Raw genomic sequence first — 15,846 nt, 5'->3', positions numbered from 1 at the left:
CGCCGGCGAGCTCGCCCGCCGCCGCCGCATTGACCCGCCTCCCGCCGCGGTCGCCGCCCCCGCGCGCCGGCGCCTCTCTCCCCGTCCGGCGCCTCCTCCCTGACCCCGACGCCCTCTCCCTCCGGCCGGCCGCCCTCTCCCTCCTCCCCGTCCGGTAGGAACTCCGGCAGCCTCGTCCCCGAGCTCGGCCAGATCTCGATCCAAACTCGGGTTGACTTTTTCTCCCCTCTCCCGAATTTCTCTAAGTCTGGAGATATTTGCAGTACATGCTCATGTTCATCGCATCATAACTCTCTGCATATAGCTCCGTTTCGTGCGTGTAATATATCGAAATGTTAGTCTCTAGATGCTCTTCATTTTGTTCCATTGCACCATGTTCATTTGAGTCCATCTTGATGCCCAAATCTCTGGTGCAAGAGTGCTAGTTGTTGTTAACTGCTGTTACTTATCAGAACTTGAGGATTTGTTATTTTTGTTTCATTTAATATGTGCATCTTATGGGCATGAGCTCTACATGTGTTTTGATGTATGACATTCCATATTTACATAGGTGTATGCCATGTATTTTTGTGATATTTGTGGTGACTAGCACAAGCATGCAAACTAGGCTCCGTAATGTTTCTGATTTCAGGGACAGTAAATTTACCAAGTCTGTGACTGCTGTTATTTTGTTGCTATGTATCCATGTGGCTACATAGAGATCCATGCTCATTTTGGAGATGTTTAGTAAGGATGTTTTGTAGATATAGTTGTGCTCTATCCATTAATTCCCTTGTTTGAAATTATGGAGTGCCATAGCATGACTCAATCTTGCTCTACTTTTGCTATAAAATATGCCTGGCAGATTGTTAACATGATATTCAATTTTGTCAAGCTTGTTGTAGTTGTTTCATACATGCTATGTATTTGCTCTCGCCATGGATAGCTTCAAAAACATGCCATCTTGCTGTAGGTATGCCTGTTTTGTCATGCATTGCTTTGTGGTGAGTGCATCAAGCTCACCAAGATGCCCTCTTAATGTCTGTTTCTGCCATGCTCTGTTTTCTGCCAAGTCTGAAACCTGTTAACGAAACTTGCTATGTTTACATGGTTGCCATCATATCTTCTGTTCCTTTTTGTCTTATGGTCAGTAAGGGACTTTTGTCATATGCATTTAGTATAATAGTTCCATACCTTGTTTTGCAATGTTAAGTTCCTGTAGAATATTGTTTTCTTGCTCTGAACATTGCTACCTGATGCTGTTTCAGGCTTGTCCAGTAATTTCACTAAGTCTGTGAACCTGTTATCTTTTGCACTATTGCCATGCTTGTTTGAACCTGTTATGTTGTGATCTAGCCGTAGCTCACTGTTCATCTTTTGTCAAGCATCTCCTTTAGATTACTGTCATATGCTTTGTTGCTATGTTGGAGTGCTGTAGCATTGTTACTTGTTGCATTCTAAGTGCTATCATGCTGTTAATCACAGATTCGTGTCATTCTTGTTTTGCTTGCCATTTGCAAACCGTGCATCCGTTTCCGGTGATCTTTATATCGATTTCGACCAAAATCATCTCATAGTTCCAGTGGCATACTTGGTTTGCCAAGTTACTGCCTTGTTCATCATTTTCCTTCCGGAGCACGCATATGCATCACATATCATATCTTGCATATCATTCTTGTATTGCATCATGTTGCTTGTGCATTTTCCGTGATTGATTGTGGTTCTGTTGCTTGTGTTCTTGTTTTGGGTAGAGCCGGGAGACGAGTTCGTGAACGAGGAACCTGTTGAGTACGCTTACGAGGATCAAGCTTTCGACAACTCTGAGAACCTTGCAGGCAAGATGACCATACCCTCGAAATCACTTCTATCTTTGCTTTGCTAGTTGTTCGTTCTATTGCCATGCTGCGCTACCTACCACTTGATATATCATGCCTCCTATATTGCCATGTCAAGCCTCTAACCATCCTTTCCTAGCAAATCGTTTTTTGGCTAAGTTACCGCTTTTGCTCAGCCCTTCTTATAGCGTTGCTAGTTGCAGGTGAAGTTGAAGTTGGTTCCATGTTGGAACATGGATATGTTGGGATATCACAATATCTCTTATTTAATTAATGCATCTATATATTTGGTAAAGGGTGGAAGGCTCGGCCTTATGCCTGGTGTTTTGTTCCACTCTTGCCGCCCTAGTTTCCGTCATACCGGTATTATGTTCCTTGAGTTTGCGTTCCTTACGCGGTTGGGTGATTTATGGGACCCCCTTGACAGTTCGCCTTGAATAAAACTCCTCCAGCAAAGGCCCAACTTTGGTTTTACCATTTTCCACCTGAGCCTTTTTCCCCGGGTTTTCGCGAGCCCGAGGGTCATCTTTATTTTAACCCCCCGGGCCAGTGCTCCTTCGAGTGTTGGTCCGAACTGAGTAGACTGCGGGGCCCCCTCGTGGAAACTCGAGGTCTGGTTTTACTCGTAGGATGTCTCATCCGGTGTTGCCCTGAGAACGAGATGTGTGCAGCTCCTATCGGGATTTTTCGGCACATCGGGCGGCTTTGCTGGTCTTGTTTTACCATTGTCGAAATGTCTTGTAAACCGGGATTCCGAGACTGATCGGGTCTTTCCGGGAGAAGGTTTATCCTTCGTTGACCGTGAGAGCTTATAATGGGCTAAGTTGGGACACCCCTGCAGGATAATATCTTTCGAAAGCCGTGCCCGCGGTTATGAGGCAGACGGGAATTTGTTAATGTACGGTTGTAGAGAACTTGTCACTTGACCCAATTAAAATACATCAACTGTGTGTGTAGCCGTGTTGGTCTCTTCTCGGCGGAGTCCGGGAAGTGAACACGGTTTGAGTTATTCATGAACGTAAGTAGTTTCAGGATCACTTCTTGATCATTGCTAGTTGACGACCGTTCCGTTGCTTCTCTTCTCGCTCTCATTTGCGTATGTTAGCCACCATATATGCTTAGTGCCTGCTGCAGCTCCACCTCATTGCACCATCCTTTCCTATAAGCTTAAATAGTCTTGATCTCGCGGGTGTGAGATTGCTGAGTCCTCGTGACTCACAGATTCTACCAAAACAGTTGCAGGTGCCGACGATGCCAGTGCAGGTGACGCAACCGAGCTCAAGTGGGAGTTCGATGAGGAACGTGGTCGTTACTATGTGTCTTTTCCTGATGATCAGTAGTGGAGCCCAATTGGGACGATCGGGGATCTAGCATTTGGGGTTATCTTATTTTTCATTTGGATTTTTACCGTAGACGGTCTATGTGTGGATTTTTGGATGATGTATGAATTATATTTATGTATTGTGTGAAGTGGCGATTGTAAGCCAACTCTCGTTATCCCATTCTTGTTCATTACATGGGATTGTGTGAATATGACCCTTCTTGCGACAAAACCACAATGCGGTTATGCCTCTAAGTCGTGCCTCGACACGTGGGAGATATAGCCGCATCGTGGGCGTTACAAGTTGGTAATCAGAGCCATCCCCGACTTAGGAGCCCCCTGCTTGATCGAATCGCTGGCGTTGTTGAGTCTAGAACAAAAATGTTTTGAGTCTTAGGATTATATATATCGGAGAGTAGGATTCTTTTTACTCCTCAGTCCCTTCGTCGCTCTGGTGAGGTCTCCTGACGTAGAAGTTTTGACTCTTCTCTCCTCAAATTTCACTAAAAAAAATTTAGGATCACGCGGGTATCTTAGAATCGTTCCGATGGTTTTGTGACGAGAACATTGTTCTTGGTGCCTCCTGACATTTAGGGGTTGTGGCAGTGTCCCGGGGAGTTGAGCTCCGAGGTGTTGTCATCACAATTTTATCGTTGCAGTTCTGGAATACCTGAGTTTCGCCGACATCAAAATCTCTTTTATGCAGTTGTTGGTGAGATCACCTCGACGCCACCCAGTACTGGGGCGGGAGTTCGGGAGTATTTCCATAACTCGTATAACAGATGCTTTTCGAAGGTTGAGGTACACGATTTCCGAAGGTTTCTTGGTTATGTGTTGACGGATGGATATAGCTGGATCTAGGGATTGCTAGTTTGGGTGATATATTTTGTGTCCCCTGTATCCAACACCAGATTGCATAACCAGAAAGTTTCGGGAGTTTATAGGTGGGATTCATGTAGCTCTTAGCATTTCTTCTCGCAGATATTTGGTTTGTGATTGGGTAATCCTTACCACTTATTTGTTCCACTCGTACCTTTTTATTTTATTCATCAATCTCTTATCAAGTGGCTTCTCACCTTAATGGAAGTGTGATGATTTACTACGGAATTCATTCGTTCATCCTCGTTCGAATGTTTATTGTGAAGACTATATGTTGCAATTTCTATTCGTTGATTCTACTTGACTATTTGTCTATCAAGATGCTAACGGATGCCACCCTCTTCAGGATGGCTCCGCCTACGTGTCAGAATCCGGATCGCAATGAAGGGAGTTAGGCGAACCTCCGCCACCACCTCCTCTTCCGGAGGCATGGCAAGCTATCATGGCAGCCACCAACGCCAATGCTCAGATGATTCTGCAACTCTTGCAAGAACGCACCCAAGGGCAAGGCAATCAAGGCCAAGGCAACAATCAGCCTCACTTCGCTACCCTCAACCAGTTTCTCGCAAATCAGCCCAAGTCTTTCAGCTACTGTGCCGAGGCCACAGATGCCGATGATTGGCTCGTGGACATCAACAAGAATTTTGAATGTAGCAATGTCAGGCCTGAGGACTTTGTCAAGTTCGCTTCTTTTCAACTCAAGGATCAAGCTGCCGAGTGGTATCAACAATACAAAGATTCCAGAGGAGGTCATGTGATTACCTGGGATGATTTCCGCAGAGACTTCAAAGCTCACCACATTCCACAAAGTGTTGTTGAGAGTAAGCGTGAGGAGTTCCGCAATCTCAAGCAAGGCAGCATGTCCGTGTATCAATACAATACTCAGTTTCAGAAACTCGCTCGCTTCGCTAAGCAAGACGTTCCTGATGAAAAGAGCATGATCTATCAATTCAGAGGTGGCCTCAGAGAAGATCTGCAATTACCTCTCGTGCTTTTTGAGCCGACCAAGTATGATGATTTCTACAATATGGCTTTGAAACAAGAGGCTGCTCAGCTCAAGTGTGAGGCTTCTAAGAAGAGAATCAGGGACGCAGTTCAGTCTTCTTCTTCCTCACTAGTGGCTGCTAAGCAACAGAAGTTCTGGTTGCCTCCTCCTCCTCCGTTTCGCCAGCCTTACCAGCAGAAGAACAAAGGTGTCCATGGATCTTCCCACTCTTCCAACTCTGGCTATCAGAACAAGTCTCAGAATCAAGCTCCAAAGTCGAATGCTCCTTATCATCGTCCACTCTGAGAGGTGACTTGCAACAAGTGTCAGCAGAAAGGTCACTATGCTAACAAGTGCTTCAACCAAAGGCGTCTTCCGCCTCCTCCTCCTGTGAGATCTTCCAGCAATGCAGTGGTCAAGCATAATCCCAAGTCTGCAAAGGTGAACATGATGAATGCAGCTCAAGCGGAGGAATCTACTGATGTGATAATGGGTAATCTCTCAGTTAATGATATTCCCGCAAAAGTCTTATTTGATACTGGTGCATCGCATTCTTTCATGTCATACCCATTTGCATCGAAGCACAATGTTGACACAGAGATTTTATCCAAAGTTATGCAAGTTGTTTCTCCGAGAAAGCTTATGACTTCTAGTTTGGTTGCTCCCGATGTTTCCATCAAGGTTGGCAACTATAAATTCCTGTCTAAACCAATGGTTCTTGGTGACTCGGATATTGATCTTATTCTCGGGATGGACTGGCTTTCTAAGCACAAGGCTCAACTCGATTGTGCTGCTAGGGAAATTCAATTGACACACTCTTCTGAGGATGTGATTATCTATGCCGCTCGTGATGAGACCATTCGGTTATTTTCTCTCAATGAGAAGGGCGAATTGAATGCCATCTCTCAGATTCCAGTAGTTTGTGAGTATCGAGATGTCTTTCCAGAAGAGCTTCCGGGTATGCCTCCTCACCGGACAGTTGAGTTCGCTATCGATCTTGAGCCGGGCACTGAACCCGTTTGCAAGCGTCCTTACAAGCTTGGACCCAAGGAGCTGAAGGAATTGAAGAAACAGCTCGATGAACAAGAGCGTCTGGGTTTGATCAGACCGAGTTCTTCTCCATGGGGTTGTGGTGTTCTTTTTGTCCAGAAGAAGGATGGCATGGAACGACCTTGTGTCGACTACCGTCCATTGAACAAGAAGACAATCAAGAACAACTATCCACTTCCCAACATCAATGAGCTATTCGAGCAACTCAAAGGTGCTAAAGTATTCTCCAAGCTTGACCTTCGTATGGGTTATCATCAGATTCGCATTCGTGAAGAAGATATTCCCAAGACAGCATTCAGAACAAGCTTTGGTTCTTATGAATATACTGTCATGTCTTTCGGCCTTGTCAATGTTCCTCCAACATTCTCTCGGATGATGAATTTCATCTTCAACCCCTATACCAACGATTTCGTCCTGGTGTATCTCGATGATATCTTGGTATTCTCCAAGAATAAGAAGGACCATGCCAAACATTTGCGATTGGTGCTCGACAAGCTCAGAGAGTATCAATTCTATGCGAAGTTCTCAAAATGTGAGTTTTGGCTTGATGAAGTTCTTTACCTTGGTCACATCATCTCTGCCAAGGGCATCGCTGTTAATCCCGAGAAGGTGTCCGCAATTGTGAATTGGGAACCTGCTCAGAATGTCAAGCAGCTTCGCAGTTTTCTTGGTCTTGCAAGCTATTGCCGAAGATTCGTTGAGAATTTCTCTAAGATTGCAAAGCCTATTTCCAAGCTCCTCCAGAAGCATGTGAAGTATGTCTGGTCTCCTGAGTGTGATGTTGCTTTCAACACTCTCAAAGAGAAACTCGTCACAGCTCCTGTCTTAACTCCTCCTGACGAATCCAAGTCATTCGAAGTTTTCTGTGATGCTTCTCTTCAAGGTCTCAGTGCTGTGTTAATGCAAGAGAAGAAAGTTGTGGCCTATACCTCTCGTCAGTTGAAGCTCAACGAAAAGAACTACCCCACTCACGATCTTGAGTTGGCGGCAGTTGTCCATGCATTAATAACGTGGAGACATCTCTTGTTGGGAAGAAAAGTGGACATTTTCACCGATCACAAGAGTCTCAAGTACATCTTCACTCAGCCCAACCTCAACCTCAGGCAGACTCGATGGGTCGAAATGATTCAAGAGTACAATCCGAGTATTGAATATACTCCAGGCAAAGCCAATGTCATTGCAGATGCTTTGAGCAGGAAGGCTTATTACAACAGCTTAATCCTCAAGCCATTCCAACCGGATCTTTGTGAAGCTTTCCGCAAGCTGAATCTCCAAGTTGTTCCTCAAGGCTTTCTTGCCAACCTCATAGTCTCTCCGACTTTGGAAGATCAAATTCGTGAGGCACAACTCCTGGATACCATGGTGAAGAAGGTGAAACGTAGCATCGACAAGGGTCTTTCCAAATACAAGTGCTATCGCATTGATGACAGAGACACTTTAATCTTCGAGGACCGGATTGTGGTTCCTAAAGGTGATCTAAGGAAAGTCATTATGAACGAGGCGCATTATTCTCTTCTTTCCATTCATCCTGGAAGTATGAAGATGTGCCATGACCTCAAGCAGTCGTATTGGTGGACTCGAATGAAGCGAGAAATCGCCCAATTCGTGAATGAATGTGATGTCTGTCGAAGGGTGAAAGCAGAACACCAACGACCAGCTGGTCTCCTCCAACCTCTTGCTGTCCCAGAGTGGAAGTTTGATCATATCGAAATGTCGAAGGGTGAATGCTTCTCTTCTCGCTCTCATTTGCGTATGTTAGCCACCATATATGCTTAGTGCCTGCTGCAGCTCCACCTCATTGCACCATCCTTTCCTATAAGCTTAAATAGTCTTGATCTCGTGGGTGTGAGATTGCTGAGTCCTCGTGACTCACAGATTCTACCAAAACAGTTGCAGGTGCCGACGATGCCAGTGCAGGTGACGCAACCGAGCTCAAGTGGGAGTTCGATGAGGAACGTGGTCGTTACTATGTGTCTTTTCCTGATGATCAGTAGTGGAGCCCAGTTGGGACGATCGGGGATCTAGCATTTGGGGTTATCTTATTTTTCATTTGGATTTTTACCGTAGACGGTCTATGTGTGGATTTTGGATGATGTATGAATTATATTTATGTATTGTGTGAAGTGGCGATTGTAAGCCAACTCTCGTTATCCCATTCTTGTTCATTACATGGGATTGTGTGAAGATGACCCTTCTTGCAACAAAACCACAATGCGGTTATGCCTCTAAGTCGTGCCTCGACACGTGGGAGATATAGCCGCATCGTGGGCGTTACAGTTGCGGCGGTGGAATTAGGTTTTTGGCTCCGTATCTGGTAGTTTCGGGGTACGTAGGTATATATAGGAGGAAGAAGTACGTTGGTGGAGCAACATGGGCCCCACGAGGGTGGAGGGCGCGCCCAGGGGGGTAGGCGCGCCCCCTACCTCGTGCCCTCCTGGTTGCTTTCTTGACATAGGGTCCAAGTCCTCTGGATCACGTTCGTTCCAAAAATCATGTTCCCGAAGGTTTCATTCCATTTGGACTCCGTTTGATATTCTTTTTCTGCGAAGCTCTGAAATAGGCAAAAAAACAACAATTCTGGGCTGGGCCTCCGGTTAATAGGTTACACTACAAAAAAAATACACTTCCGTGATGATACGTATTTGTCATAGTAGGTCGCATTTTTTTGTCATGCATGTAAAATAACTGCAGCATCGTGAATAAGAAAAAACCTAGACTATAAAATAAAGAAACTACGGCATATTACATCCACTTGGCATCAAAGTTCGCCACTATGATAATAAAGCGCAAGCAGACATTAGATTACATACACTGGGCATCAAAGATCGCCACCAGTGCAAATAAACACGCCGACAAAATAATATACAAAACCGACAGCACTTCAATAGAGTTCAAGAAAGGTTAGCCCTGCTGGCGAGCTGCAGCGCAACCACCTGAGCAAGATGATGAGACTGCGCTTGTTCAACACTTATATCTTCCTCACTCTGAAAGATAAACAAGCAGACAGATGACAGGTTTTGCACATAAAAGTATCAGTGTTGACAATTCATCACATTTCTTACTGACGAATAAAGTGACACAGTTTAAAATTGCATTAACACAATATGGTATTGTTCAGGTCAAGACATGGCAGGAAATGGCATTGTGAAGGAGTTGGCAGCTTCACGACACCACTGGATTACAGATCAAGAACTCATAAGTATCAATGGTTAGTGTGCTGTCAATTTATCCCATTTCGATTGGCTAATAAAGAGACGGTTTAAATAATAGTAGAATGATATGACATTGTTCATAGTTAAGACATTGCAGAATATAACATTGTGTTGTAGTGGGTAGGTTCACCACACCACTGGATTACAGATGAAGAACAGAAGCATACATGCAGTGCAAAAGAAGATCACTTGCTCTGTATAGTTTAATTTACATGGTATGAAGAAGGAACTTGGTTGTACAACTGAAAACTTAAATTGAGGACAAATTTTTGTTTATGAACTACATAATAAACTTTAAACATGCAATTTGATGCAAACACAAAAAATAAACAGCAGTTGCAGTCATGCCTAACCAAATATACACAACAATGTTTGAAGGCTTGAGAAGGACAAACTTGCATTACTGGTGAAGACAAGCTCTATAAAGCCCTTGTCCATGCTGATGGGGGGGGGGAATTCAAGAAGTTTACCACAAAATCTTCTTCATAAGCATTGACTTTATTCTACATTTTGTTAAGTGTAAATATAGATGTGATAATATATGAAAAAATGGAGAATATTTAAGATAAGATGAAGAGTGATGCTACATAACCAAGTAGCTATAAATGTATGTGCAGCGATACAGGCAAAAGGCACAGCCAAGAGCAATGCACAGCTAAACTTCTTCAGTACCAACCTTATGGTAAGAGTAAATATAGATCTGATGTGTAGAAAATGGAGGGCAAAGGAAAATAAGCTGCAGAGTGATGGTACATGAACAACTACCTGTCAGTATAAGTACACTGATAAAGGACAACATGTACTTACAAGAACAATGCAGAGCTAAAAAATCATTGGCATTGGATATATTCTACACTAATGTAACCATTCATACAGATCAGATAATTTGGAGCGAACAATTGATAAGCAAGCTATCATGCATACTGCTGTCACATAATGAACAAGGTATGTATGCAAGTACAGTGATACAGGACAACAGGTACTAACAAGAGCAAAGCAACGGGCAGCATATTTGCGATATCCTGTCGTTCTTTTCAAACCGGAATTCTTCTTCTAGCAGATTTCCTGCAAAAAAGATCCGTAAGGCACATGCGGAAAAGTAGAAGTTCAAATTGTCATTTGATTCCATAGACAGTACCTCATCCTGGGAACGAGACCGGTGCATAACAAGGTTTTTCCATTCAATGTCTTCTAAATTTAGCACAGGAGACTTCACCGGAAATTCGTTTATAGACATGCCATCAAAGTGTGATTTCCTCAGGTAACACCTATACTGCTGCAATGCTTCCTTGAAAAGCACAAGCAAGCTTTGCTCGTCATGACTATCCAGATTGACCCTCACCTAGTTACAACAATGTAATGTAAATCATTGATGTGTTCGATCAGCATAAAACAGGAAAATAATAACCATGAATAATAGCACTTACACGTAAGTTGGACAGGAAGATGTGAAAATGGTGTTTGTCTTCACTATAATCTTCCCATGATGGGAATATATGCACGTAGTCCCTAACAACATTGAAAGCATTGTCTTTTAAACTGGGAATAAATGGAATGGGGTTCCAATCTGTAGGAATTGGCCATCTCTGCAGTTGGGATAGGTCTTCGGCCGGTGGACTTGCTGTACTTTTTGCTGGAGTGGGATTTTTCTGTGGTACAGCTAGTGCTATGGCAAATGAAATCGGTATACCTTTTGCTGGAGTGCAGGTCCTGTGTGGTGGGGCTAGTGGTGTGGCCAGTGAAGTATGGGTACAGTCTGCTGGAGTCGGTCCTACGTTTAGTGTCACTGGTTGTACAGCCAATATAAGTGGGGCGCTGTCTGATTTCTCCGGCACCACCACGTTTTTCAAGGACTTTGCTGGTGCTCCTTCAGGTTCGGCAATCACCCTCTTCCTTTTTGATGTCTCATGCACAAGAACATCATTTGAGTGGAAAAACATGGTATGATGACAGATGGAATATGTGTTGATAATGGATGGGCATGGCATCTCGAGTTATATGATGAGTAAACTAAGCAGATGGCGGTGCAACAAAGTAGAAGAAATGCAAGACAACATATGCAAGATACGCGCAATCAATAAAACCTTGCCAAATTAGAACAGGCACCTTGATGGGTGAACAGGACATGCCATCTGCCTTTGACTCCTCGAGGTTAGAATAGTCATTAGGATGATATTCTGAACAAGAATCAACAGGTGGGGAGCGTATGAGTTTCATTGCTTCCAGAATGGCACTCAATGCCTTTGTGCTAATTTTGTAAGTCATTGCAGTGTTCCACAATATTCTTCTGATGCGCGGATTCTGATATTCACTGTAATTGCGTATAATATCTGAGAACCGTGAAAACGTAAATAGTTGTGAGATTATCTTTGTAATGCAGATGATATTCTAATATAGGGGCGCCCCTGTAAACACTTGTGTGCTATCACTGGATTCTGATGAGAGAGCTCATGTGTGCTGTAATATGGTGCGTGCATTTATATAATCTGGCACAAGTACACAAAAAATAGGCTCCACAAGTAAGGATAGCTGGCAGATGATAGGTTCATAATATACTATATAGAGAGTTTATTGCCAAACCATGATAACAAGAGGACACAACAACTAGGTAGATCATAGTGTACATAACAGGGGTACACCATAACCACGATATATAAACCGGGAAAGTGGAACTGGCTTGAAAATATGGTGTTGTATTGCCGCTAGTAATTGAAAGCCTATCGATCACGTACAGGCCAGCTCTATCAGTTGTTGACTGCAGATGTCCCTGCGCCCCTTCCTGACAAGGAACATACTGTACGTACTAAATACAGAATAAACAGAGAGGAACATGTTAAAGAATAGAAGAGGAAGCATATTCTTGAGGTTCCGCTTCATTGCATACAATGTTGGTTGCCCACTCATGATGAATCACAGCGCCCAAAGAAATGCAATTCCATGCTGTCTCTCTATATGTGGCAATTTTGAACAAGAGTCATTAGGATCATATTCTGAACAAGAATCAACAGGTGGGGAGCGTATGAGTTTCATTGCATCCAGAATGGCACTCAATGCCTTGGTGCCAATTTTGTAAGTCATTGCAGTGTTTAGCTTCAAGAGTGGAATGCTGCTAGTGCGACACAAAGTAGCTACACAGATCATAGTGTAGATATAACGGGGAAAACTGTAAGCATCAAAGTAAAATCAGCAAAGTGGAACTTGCTGGAATATATGTGCTAGTATTGCCGGTACGGCTAGAAAGGCTTCGGATACCAGCTCTCTTCAAGTGAAGGTGCGGTACTGTTAATATCAGTGTTACTCTCAAAGGCGACACAGCTCCCCGCATTTCCTTGCTATTCTTATAGGATTCAAGTGGGCATGTGACTACAAATCCTATTCCTATGTTTACAAGATCCTACGAATCAAAGAGGCTCAAAGTGTCCATCACAACCGACCGTATAGACCTCTACACTGCAAAAGTCCCTGCTCATCTTCAGTACAAGGAACATACTGTACCACTATCATACTCCCTCCATTCCAAAATATAAGTCTTGGTAGAGATTTCCACTATGGATCACATACAGATGTATCCAGATACATTTTAGAGTGTAGATTCACTCATTTTGCTCCATATGTAGTCCATGGTGGAATCTATACAAAGACTTGTATTTAGGAACGAAGAGAGTACATATTAAAGAAGAACGGAAGAGGAACATGGTAAAGAAGAGCAAGCAGATTTTGGATAATAAAATGTTGGTTGCGCAGTGCCCACACATGATGAACCAGAGCGCATTAAGAATGCAACTCCCAGCTGTCTCTCGACCATTTCAGGCGGTTGGATGAAGATCCTACGTCTCCTAACCCATCTTCTTCCTCATCTCTGATTCTTCCCATACAGAACACCTCACGGGCTGCCGGCCGAACCACCGGCCCCCGCCGCCTATGTTCCTCCGCCACCCCCACCCTCACCCCTGCCCCAACCCCCACCCGCGTCGAGTTTTCTTCGTTCGGCGAGGCCCCACAACCACCCGAGCCCCTTCGTTCGCACCGGCGAACTCCGGCGAGCTCTGAAAAATCGACTGACCCAATTTTGAAATTTAGTCTACTGTGATTTAACTAGTGTGGAATATAAAAGGGGAAAACCATAAGCATTGGGAGTATAGTGTTGAGCGTGCCATGGCGGATCTGAAGGTGCAAACCGGACAAAGGCAACTTCGCAACCAAGACAAAAAATCAGAGTAAAGCAGTGGCGATCTATTTTCTTGCTGCGATAAATAAGTTGAGCAGATATGAAAGAGTACCCCCTCTGGTGCGGCGCCGTGTACGCATCTGCTGAGAATTTGACGGTGCTGCGGTAGCGATGGCTGTCGGCGGCGTGGAAGCAGATCTAGAAGGGTAGACGGTGGCGGCGGGGCGCGGTGGACGAGACGGACGTAGGAGCGGCGCCGGCAAGGTGGACGACGGCGGGGATGAAGCGAGAGGACGGGATGCAAGGATCCCGGTCCGAAGCCGTGGATGAGAGAGGTCGATCTCTTGTAATGGACGGCGGCGTCGGGGTATTAGCTCTGGCATGGTGGAGGAGGACGGCAGTGGATGGGGTGGCGGACGGCGGCGGATGGAGGAGGGTGGGGTGGAGAGGGTGTTTTGGCGCCCACGGAGTATGAATGGGGAAAAGTGAGGTAGAGAGGAAGGGGGGAACCATGTATTCAGGGCACGCTTGTCTCAAATGCGAGGAAATTTACAAACTTAGCCCCCGTTTCAAATTTCTACTACATCACAACAACATTAGTCGGTTGGGGATAGGACGGTAATCTCGCATTCACCGAATATTTGCCGACGAGAGTTTGTTTTTGGCGCCCACCGTGTATGAATATGAATCCGGGAGGGAGTCGATTTCGGCTGAGGACACACTATGTGTTGGCGCCCACCGTGTATGAATCCGGGTGAGAGGCGGTTACGTCACGTTTGGGTGTAATTACAAACCTACCCCTATCGAAACCTATAGAAATCCAGCAGATAGGCTTTGCGTGGCAGGGATAGGCAGTAGTGATTTCCATCTCGCAAATTTTGGTTTCGGGCGGTTACTGCGACTTTCCCCGCTTCGTTCAAATTTTGCAGAGTGCACGTTTACCGTGCCAACTCAATTCGAATCCCGTTTGTATTCTATTTTTTTTCGGGCGGGATCCATTTTCAATTGGAATTACATTCTATATACATCATTTTTTATATATACTTTCAAAAGCACAACACCATTTATACATAAATATGGTTTACAAATGGCATGATCTCAGATTCATAAGGTTGTATCCATCAATTTGGATTTTCAAATATTTGAAACCACTTTATGTTGAAATCCAATGTATGCATTCCACGCTAACTGTCTCCAATTAATGTGTGTTTCATGCGGGTTTTTTTACTTCTCAAACATGTATAATGTGTTTCACACACGCAACATATAGTGTAATCCCGTTTAGACATTAATTGCATATAAACCATGCATTGTTTGTAATTGAAGAATCTATGGATCACCAATATTGATAAACTATATAACATTACACGTGTGCCCAAATTCAAATGAATATGCATGTTTGATACACCAATTTGCGTTATGATATTATCGATGTCGTGATCTCTAGTTTAAATATTTGAATCCCCTTTAATCCAGATATTCGTCTCATATAGCTATCACTCATGCTTATATAGGATTATCTCTTTGGACCTATACGTGTTCATCGTCTCTCAGGTATCTCTCGTGCTACCTGTATGCCGACAATGATCTTTTATCTTCGTAACACACTGACGGTACTCTCTCCCTCGACCTTCATCAGTCTATCTCTCTCTAAGTATATCTCGCTCCCTCCTATGTGTCTCTAACTATGATTCTCCATGTGGAATCTCTTTCTCTCACACAAACACAAAACTTTGTCTCCCGGGGTCTCATTTCTCTCTACTATTCCCATGTGTGCCACTCGCACACCCCTCATACAGAGATGTCTTCGCTCCTTAGATATGAGAACCTACGACTCTTCCTCTTCAATGTCTCTTTCTCACACACAAACACAAACTCTGTCTCCCAGGGTCTCATATTTCTCCATTGTTCTCTTGTATGTCGCTCATACACACCCTCTCTCCCTAGAGATATCTTGCGTTCCCTCGTATGTCTCTCTAGCTATCACTCTCGTTGTGAAATATCTTTCTCTCTCGCAGACACAAAACTCCGTCTCTCTGGATCTCATTTCTCTCTGATATCTGTTTGTATGTGACTCACATGCACCCTCTCTCTATGTCTCTCACACCCACACACATAACCCAGCCTTCTGATCCACTCGACTCCTATCTCTAACGCACACTAGCTAGCATCTTTATCTTTCTATTTATCTGTTTCTCCATCAACCTTGTTTCTCACCCTCACTCTTGATTCCTATCACGCACACTACATATGTTTCTCTCTACATGCAGTCAAGTGCCCTCTCACACACATATATAACTTCACCCTTTGAACCACCCGACGGTCATCTCCAACACCCAAACTAGCGGATGTCCCTCTAGCTAGCATCTCCATCTCTGTATCTATCTGTAGTTTCTCCATCAACATTTCTTTCTCGC

The sequence above is a fragment of the Triticum aestivum genome, chromosome 5D (assembly GCF_018294505.1).
Source record: "Triticum aestivum cultivar Chinese Spring chromosome 5D, IWGSC CS RefSeq v2.1, whole genome shotgun sequence".
Classification (NCBI taxonomy): domain Eukaryota; kingdom Viridiplantae; phylum Streptophyta; class Magnoliopsida; order Poales; family Poaceae; genus Triticum; species Triticum aestivum.
Note: the sequence above shows the minus strand (reverse complement) of the source record.